Genomic DNA, 10,342 nt, shown 5'->3' on the forward strand with positions numbered 1-10,342 from the left:
CACTCGAAGGAGACCGCGGAGTTTCGAGCCAGCAAAACTAATGGGCCGAGAACTGACAGGAATAATGGTCGAGGGGGTAGACGAGCAGTAACCCAGGCTAATAGTCAATTTTGCGTGGAGACCAAACTGACGCCCGAAACGAAACAGTTCAAAATATCGAAACTGATCGGTAAAACACGCTTTGTGCGCAGGGGTCGTCGAAGCTATAATACGCCACGACACAGACGGGTAAAAAAACAAAACAAAAGAAAACAAAACAAAACAAAAAGATGGAAAAACGTGGGACAGTATAATAAAAATCAAGATGGAAGCGTTCTGGCCTGTCAACACTTCATGTCATTAACTCCGTAAGTGTGTTTGTGCGATCAGCACAATTAGGTGACATGTCTTCACCAAAAATGTTTCTGACTTCCGTTGGAAGGCGAAAGGCGTCGCTTATTTGAAATGATGACAACGCGTAAACGTACTTTTCAGGCACATAATTATAATAGATTGTATTTTTCTTTTGCTGTCATATCGGCTATCAATCAACCGTAAAAAAAGACATGGTATTTAGGACCTAATAAGTCGTATGTGCCGTAGAGATGTTCAAGTGTAACTGTATACGTGGAGAATAATGCAAATCCATTTTTAACCCCTTTTAACAAAAGGGGTTAAAAATAGCCCATCTTAATGTACGTAGTATTCGTAACAAGTTTGACGAATTACGCATTTTCCTGAAAAACAATCCATATGATATATTCACGATGTCGGAGACATGGTTGAATGCAGATTATCCCTCTGCTTCCCTTGTTGTCGACGGATACCATCTGGAAAGATATGACCGTGTAGAAAGAACAGGAGGCGGAGTTGGTGTTTTCATAAGTACCGCCATCACATATAAAAGAAGGACAGATTTGGAAAAAGATTCATTAGAACTAATGTGGTTGGAAATCAAAATACCAAACAGTAAGTCATATTTTGTGGGAATAGTATATCGCCCACCGAGCACGGATGTAACATTTTTTGAAAATCTTGAGGAAAATCTTGAAAATGTATGTAATTTCAGTGATAAGATCGTAGTGATTGGAGATATGAATTGTAATATGTTAACTGAAAATAATTTTTCACGTAAAATTGTGCAAATATGCAATACTCTCCATATGTCACAGATTGTATCCAAGCCAACGAGGATAACTCGATATAGTGAAACATTGATAGATTTGATTTTGGTATCTGAAACATTAGGTGATCTTTTTTCAGATGTATACTCCATGGCCATATCTGACCATTCTTTGATTTATGTGATATTGAAAGAGTGTACGCCTAAGTCAGTTCCGAAAATTTCATATATGAGGTCATTCCGTCTATACAAAGAGGAAGATTTCTTTACTGATATAGAAAATGAACAATGGCACCTTTTGGAGTTTGAAACGGATATTGAAAGTTTATGGGGAAAGTTTAAAGAAATGTTTTTGTCTATTTGTGACAAACATGCACCTTATATAAGTGTGAGACAAAAATTAAACCCGGCTCCTTGGATAAATGATGAGTATTTATTGATTGCGCGTCAACGTGATTATGTTAAATCAAAATTTAATAAGATTAGATCAGAAACATTATGGAATGAATATAAAAAGTTACGTAATAAAGTTAATAATTTGAATAAGAAATTAAAGAGAGAATATTATAGTAATGTTTTTCAAAAATTTGGAAGGAATGATTTTAAAGCCAAATGGAAAAAGGTGAAAGAGTTATTACCCCGTAAGAAAGAAAGTAACATACTGAAATTAGAAATTGATGGTGAAATGATAGAAGATAGATATGAAGTAAGCAATGTTTTTAACTCATATTTTAATTGTATTTGTGATAAACTGCGGGAAAAAGATAAGGTTGTGATGAATGATAGAATTGTGGTTCCGCTGGACGTAACGAAACAGGTGTTTGAATTTAAAGAAATTGCTGAACATTTTGTACAAAGGGAACTTGAATCACTTGAGCAAAATAAAAGCTATGGTATTGATGGAATGCACCCCAGACTGCTCAAAGCAGCCGCTAAAGTGATTGCTAAACCTTTAGCTTTTATGTTTAACTACTCTTTGCAAATCGGAAAATTACCAGCTGATTTTAAAATAGCTAAGATTATCCCTGTACATAAAAACGGTACAAAAACAGATCCTGTCAATTATCGGCCCATTTCGGTCTTGTCTACTGTAAGCAAGGTATTTGAAAAAGGAATCCACAGCCAGCTTTATAATCATTTGAAAGAACACAATTTACTAGCACAAAGTCAGTCAGGTTTTCGACCACTGCACTCTACGCACACAAGTCTTCTTGATGTTACCGAGTATTTACTGGCGAATATGAGTTCAGGTTACATGACAGGTGCCATATTTCTAGACCTTCGCAAGGCATTCGATGTTATTCCACATGATAAACTTTTGGAGAAACTTAAACGATTTGGCATAACCGGAAAAGAGTATTTGTGGTTTCACTCATATATAACAGAAAGAAAACAGTGTGTTTCAATAGACGGCAAAATTAGTGATCTCCTGACAATGAAGTCAGGTGTACCACAGGGATCTACCTTAGGACCTTTGTTGTTCACAATGTTCATCAATGATCTTTGTCATGTCCAATTTTCTTCATCCACCAAACTATCACTGTATGCTGATGACACGGTTATGTTCAACAGGGGAAAGTCATTACAAGAAATAGAATCTTCGTTACAAAGCCAATTTAATCACATTGTTAACTGGCTGTATGCTAATGATATGTTTATTAATGTTGGTAAAACAAAGGTTATGCTGTTTGGGGCGAGAAATAAAGTAAGAAATAAACAACTTAATATCATTTGTGAAAATGAGAGTTTGGAAAGAGTGGTAACGATGAAGTATTTAGGTGTAATTTTAGACCCTTATTTAAGTTGGTCTAGTCACGTGGATAACATTGTAAAAAAAGTATCTAAAACATATGCATGTCTTCTGAAAATCAAGCCCTATGTTAACCAGAAAATATTAATTGATTTGTATTTTTCTTTAGTTGTTCCTTATCTGGATTATTGCTGTACGGTCTGGGGCAACAAGACTAAAACATGTACGCAACGATTGCAGAGATGCCAGAATAAGTTTGCTCGGCTGGCCTTAAATGCCGACAAATTTTCCTCTTCTTCTCCTCTGTTGAAAACGCTTCGGTGGCAATCAATCGAACAAAGACTTAAATACCAACAATGTATAATGGTTTACAAGATCTTAAATGACAGAGTGCCGGCTTATCTAAAACCACTCATTGCCATTAGACCAGTGTACTACCTCACAAGATACGCAGTCAACAGCCCCCTCTTTGTGCCTACACCACGGACAGAATACATGCGAACATCTTTTTCTTACCAGGGAAGTGCAATATTCAACACCTTACCAGTATTCTTACAAACTTGCCCCTCTTTTGAAAGATTTAGAAAATTATGCCGTCAATTGAGTTACACGTTTTAAATAAATATTGATTATGGTATAATGATTATTTATTGAATGTTTTAACAATTTTGCATTTTTTTTTACTGTTTGTATTGGGTTTTTTTTATGATTTCTTCTTTGGTTCCATTAACCCCTATTATGGTATTTTAAACTCAGTTGTATATTTTTGGTGTGTCATTACAGTAATTTCTATTACACAGGTTTTTTTTTTTTTTTTTTATAATACATTTTGTTTATGCCGAATTCAGAATATATTTTAAGTCAGTCTCCATGGTCTAAAGTATCTTTTAAAGTTTGTATTGTTTTGTGTATATGTGTTATACTTGTATATGTTTTTTTTTTTTTTTATGAAGTCTATTGTAATCCAATGTTTTTATCATGTATATGTACACAGGGCTCCCCTGGAAAGCAGTTGTGAAACTGAGGGGACTACCCTGTTTAAATATGACGGAATAAATAAATAAATAAATAAATCCTAAACACTCGGGGCAACAGTGGTGGACAGATACAGCAGTAAAGTGGACTTTTCAGGGTGCGAGCATTCTCTGTATAGTTGTCTTGTTGTTGTTGCTGTCAGGGGCGGATCTAGCTTTTTATAAAGGAGGGGGTTGGGGCGGTATGCGAGAGAGCGTAGCGACCGAGCCCGAGCGAGCGGAGCGAGCGAGGGGGGGGGGGGAGGGTGGTGTCCCCCCTCCCTTTTTTTTTTGAAAATCTGTGTGTGAAAATGGCGTTTTCTTGCATCAAAAACACCACTATTTTTGGTATAGAGGTCATTGCCATAAATAGAAAAAAAAAATACAATTACAAGTTAAAAAAAAAAATAAGATTAAAGAAAAAATGGTCCCCGGATTTTTTTTTTTTTTTTTTTTTGGGGGGGGGGTTGCAACCCCCCCCCCCCCACCCCCCCTCTAGATCCGCTTCTGGCTGTTGTTGTTGTTCTTCTTCTTCTTACGGTTCTTGTTCTTGCTCTTTTTCTTATTCTTGTTGTTGTTCTTCTTCTTCTTCTTACGGTTCTTGTTCTAGTTCTTATATTCTTTTTCTTATTGTTGTTGCTGTTCCTCTTCTACTTCCCGAGTCCTTTATCTATACTTACCCGTGTATATGGGTGTGTCATTCATCTGCCCAGCTTCGCGGAAATTGCGAGGGTTTGCCGGGGAAACGGCCCCTTGCTTACTCGTTGATAATAATAAAAAACAATGATGTGTGATTAAAAAGACAACATTTTGCAACATTTTTCTTCAATGACATGCACCCGATAGATTTGACTATAGGGTAAATGGAAGACGCTTTACCAAAGAATCTACTAAAAACTGAGGGGAGTATTTGGGGGGGGGGGAGTACAACATTCAGTCTTCAAAAGTTGTACACGGTCTTCTGACGTCAGACGTTATCTTCTGATGTATCGTGAAAAACTGAACTCCTTGAAAAAGGAAAATAAGGGAGCAAAAATGCTCTGTGATGAAGATTGTACCACCGACTGAGGGAGGAGAAAGGGTTTGTGTGTTTGAGAAGAGAGAGGGTTATAGGCCTGGACTCTTGACAGTTCTTTAAGCGTTTTCCCCTGGTTGTGACCTCAAAATATTAGTGATTACAACTGTCACAGTGCTAGTGACTGGAGTCCTCGCTTTGACGAAAGAAAATGATGGCCTTGGCTTGTCCTTGTTATTACAGTATTCACCGCAAAGGTGCATGTTAGCGGTCATGGAAAGTCCATCGGAACCGTCTGCTATTTCGCTTCCACCACACACTTGTCCGAGCTCGGAGATGGTAATGCGATATGAACTGCGTTCAACGGCTGGAACGATGAATAGGGCCTACTACTGACTTGGTTTGCGGTCAGTGGTCTTCATCCCACCCTGGTATTCCAACAATCACAACCAGTTTTCCTATTTTGTTGTGCCACCAAAATTTCAGTCGTGTACATGGGCCATTGGTATTAAAAGAGCGAGTGGCAGAGTTTCAGATCAAAATCACATTTTAAATGTGAAATATAAAGCATGTAGCCTATGCATTATTTTCATGCAGTAGTGATCTGGGGAAAATAAAGTGGAGAAGACCGGATGTGGTGTCGTTGTGCACTGAAATTATCGACACGAAAGAATTTTCGTACTTCTGATTGGGTCGTTCTACCGCAAAGCGGTACTTCTGATTGGGTCGTTCTACCGCAAAGTGGTGACCTTTTCAAGGGGGATTCGAAAAAAGAAGTGGCTTAATATGGCTCACAGTTCAACTTTGCAACATGTTCAAGTAAGTTTTATTGTGAGTGAAGAATCCATTCAGACTCACAGAACAAAAGAAGCTTCATTAAAAAAAGCTTTAAAAAAAGAACAAAAAAAGTTATGGGACATTCACATTCCACATCTTTTATGAAACAGCAAAAGAAGTTTATGTTTATTGGATCAAACCAATACCGCACGTACTGGAGAAGGTGAAGATCTCACCCTCATCCCATCCTTCCGTATTGCCAGCTGATTGCAGCTTTTCATTCTTCTTCGACATTCTAATCGGGCAGTATTTATATCCTTCGCATTACTGACTGCAGTCTTGCAACCCGGACTTGCAACAACCAAGGAGGTGACCTGCAACATCCATCAGGTGCCTCTAGGTGCACAAGGGGTTGCAAGGGGTTTATAGATTATGAACTATAACTATGATTTGTATGATATTGTCGTGTATAGGATGATTATATGATATTCAAAAATAATGATATCGCCTTTTCTAATTATTGCGTGTGATCGAAACCAATACCTGCACTGTCCACACGCGTGTGAAACTTTCAAGTTTCATAACCTCTTGAAATCATGTCCGGGTTTTGATGAAACTGCTATTATTCTGCTCATTTGACTTGGCCCAGTTATTGAGGTCAACGTGAAACATTTCAAGCATTTGAAAATAAACCAAAAGTGACTGTTCATTCAAGTAATGACCTGACGAGCAACTGGTGATCAATTCTTATGCTGAATTATGAAAATTATGATAAGTATAGCACATCAGAACTGATCACCAGTCGCACGTAAGTTGTTCATAACTTTACGAACAGCTTTATGAAACGGGGCCCAGGTCTCTTATTTCTCTGAATATGCCGATACTCTGAGCTGAAATTGACACAACACGAGTATAATTATGCTTGTCCTTCGGAGAATAATTTTGGAAAGAGGGCTAGCAAAAGACGGCTGGCATCTGGGGCTTGACCTTCTTACCTCGTAGTTCGTATGTTTGCACATGAGAAAGTAATGAACGCGTGAAATCTCCAACTATAATGTGTACGGAGGAGGCTGTCAGTGCTGTAAGGTTCACATTCATGCAACTCTCAATTGCAATTAACCCACCGTCGTCACCCATAAATAATTATGCATGGTATACAATACATACAAACAGGCATATACATATATTTCCATGTTTGTTTGTAATCGTGTGTGTGTGTGTGTGTGTGTGTGTGTGTGTGTGTGTTTCCATGACAACCATTGACTCTTGAACATGACCATCGTTCGATTTTGATTCGATTTTAAAGAAGAATAAGTCCCTACAATGTTATCATTTATATAGATGCAACATAAATGATTCTACATGCTTACTTTGTTTAATAACAGGCAAAAGCGACTGCCAGTATTGTAAAATTACTCTTTCATATCCATGTTTTGTTTTCATGACTTCATCTAATTGCAAGAAAATTGCGTCAGAGCAAGATGCTTTGATCTCTGATAGTGTCTACGTTATACCTATAAGCGCTTATTCGCAATGTTGGATTGTAGATTGTGAATGTTTAATCACACATTTCATTTGTTTTGAGTCAGATATTGCCTAGAAAACAACACAGCACAATCTGAAAGGACCCATCAGCACAAAAATAAGATTCAACGCAATACAATATAATATTAACACACGGGATAAGACATTTAAAAAAATCTATTATCTAGAAAACACTTCCTTATGTGCATAGTGAGACTTTGGTTTATTATTTCATTGAAGATGCATATGTAAGTCTCACGCGCCCCACCTATATTCGGCATTGACCGCTCGCGTTTTCTAAAGGATACTATCTATTTTCGTTGGTGGAAGTAATTTCTTACGACTGTTTAAGCCGACACTAATATTTACATAGCTATGCTTTCATAACTGGTCCCGCTAAAAACATTCCCTCAGGGGTAATAAGGAAAGACGGCCAAAACATAACGAAGGCAAGATAGAACAAAAAAAAAAGAGGAGATTCCCGGGAAATTGAATTTAACAGCGACATATCCCTGATAGTGCCAATCATCCGGTGAGTCTTCCAAGCAATATATGATTATTAGCTCTGTGTTTGTCTTGCTGCTATATGTGTTGATTGTTTTTCTTTTATTCCTTTCTCTTTCTTAGTAACCATTAGAATATGACCATCGGTAGTGGATGAAATTGCAAGGCAGTCTTTTTCCATGAGCGTTCTTCTTTACTGATTATTCTATTGTTTGGTACTTTTCTCTGACAACATTTAAAGTGATTTGTACGAGTATGTTCTATTTTCCTCTTAATTGTCACTCTGGATATGCATTGCTTTCCTGCCTGATGGCTATATTTCATGTTCTATTTTCCATTTTCCTCCCCTTTTCCTTATGTCCCATGTCTTTCTTGGTATTCTTATAATCATGTATTAGTCCATGTTCACCTCCTCCTCAATATCAATTTGCATCAAATTCTGTATTAGTCTCAGTCTTTGTCCTTGATGGTCCTGTCCCTACTTTTGTTGCTGTGTCTGCAGCTCTCATAATTCCGTATGCATCGTGTTACTGCATTTTACAATCATTTATTTATGAGGGCGCAAAAAGTTTCTTACCTCTAGAGCTATGCCCCAACACGATTTGTAAAGTCATCGTAGTGTTATTTGTACTTATGTAGACTTGTTTGCTGAAACCTTAAATTCGTTAATCCCTCTTGCAAACAGAACAATGATTGTTGTAATAGGCTGGTATCTTGCAGAAGTAAGTAATTCAGACCTTTCCTTAGAATGATAAAAACTGAAATTTCTTTGTTACGGCTCAAGGTGGAATTAATATTATCACTTTGCAATTAATAAAACGGACTCCGAAAAAATCCAGTCATTATTTTCGGTACAAAAAGGAAGCGTATTCTCGAGTAACATGGGGTTAGCTTTCATTTCTTAAGAAAAAAAAAGAAAAAGAAAAACCCTGAGGTGTTTTACTATAAAATTCCATTCACGGTGTTGAGAGGCATTTTTCTTCAGAGTGCAAAATTTCATGAAGTTTACAAAAGGAATAAACAACCTTTGAAATAACAAATATACGAAACCGGTATGTTGAAGAACGGTTGTGATATTTTGGAGATCATTCTACCAATCAAAGCAAAATGCCTTTATACGTCTGTCTGTCTGTTTGTTTGTTTGTTTGTTTGTTTGTTTGTTTGTTTGTTTGTTTGTTTTCAGAATTTAAACCATATCCATAACTTTCATTTGCCTTGCTGCAAATAAAATGCATGACAGATCCCATAACAAAATGTGAATAGGAAAAAAAAATGTTTGCAGATGGTGAGAAGATATGACATTCACTGATTCTGTTTGTCTTTTCTTAAGGCTACAAACATCAACTTCAAATTTCTTGACTCTCATACAACTCTGATTTTAACTCAGAATTCTCTGAAAAGGATGTTTGTGTGGTATCGTCAAAATACTGTACCACTTCCGCTTTGTGATATCCCATCAGAGTTACTCATCCCAAAACAAGAGCATGTAAACTTGCAAAGACAGCACGGGATTACTGCGAGGATCATGTTTTACCTATTCAAAAACAAACATAAAAAATAATATTCTATATAGCCTGTCTTAGTCTCTGCAGGCAGTTTTAGTCTATTATTCTTTAAAGAAAGTTCTCTTGACTATTTGTCCCAAAGAAGTTACATTCGAACAATGAAACAACAAACATTCCATGAGATGCATACATGTCTGATTGATAACATGAAACTGTAATCATCAAATTTTACAAGTAAACTGTTTTTGATAAAGTGCGTACCTAAATTTCGTTTAAATTGTCCTCCCCCCCCCCACACACACACACACACCATGGAGGGTTGTCAAGCAAACTAATTGACAGTTATATTGATAATCACTCTGCACAATTTACTAAATAGATATGTCATCAGCATCATCACAATCATCCATTTAACATTATAGCCATTATCAATCTCTCAATCAGTACACTTATCATTAGCCTTTGTTTATTCATCTTTTCGTTTATCATTCGAGAATAAATTCACTATCCTTTAAGTCATATATACAGCAGTCTTTGCATTCATTCAGTCTAAAAAGTTAACATGCCGGACCAACAGGAAGAGTGTATGCTCCTTATTTAGGTTACACCATTACACCTTGAAAGCGCGGCAAGAAACACCGATTGGTGGCACACTTGAGATTGTCAATAATTTTGGGTCATTTGTGATACGTGATGTGGGTGGGTTCGGCAAACACTAAGTCTTTACGGATTTGCAATTTCATTCCCTATCGGAGGTGCTATACACATAACTCCATGGCTACACCAAGGAGCTACTATAGCCATAATGGAGCTACAATCAGCTGACAGTGGTTATAACAGTTTGAAATCTGCAACACGAAAGGAGCATATACACACCAGATGCTGCAAACAATGTTCCTGCACAGAACAACAAAAATAAATCAAAACAAACAAACACAAAAGCTGTTAGTACACCAGATAGGACCCTCTAGGACCCCGTAGACAATTATCATACCCCTTACCCCGACCCTAATCCTTATCATGAGCCTAATCCTAATCCTAACCCATATTCTAACCCCTAACCTAACCCTAAATTTTACTCTAACACTATCACTTACTCTAACTCATACTTATACTTGAGGTAAAATTGTCGGGGGGGGGGGGTAATTGTCC

This window comes from Diadema setosum, chromosome 9 (genome assembly GCF_964275005.1).
Source record: "Diadema setosum chromosome 9, eeDiaSeto1, whole genome shotgun sequence".
NCBI lineage: Eukaryota > Metazoa > Echinodermata > Echinoidea > Diadematoida > Diadematidae > Diadema > Diadema setosum.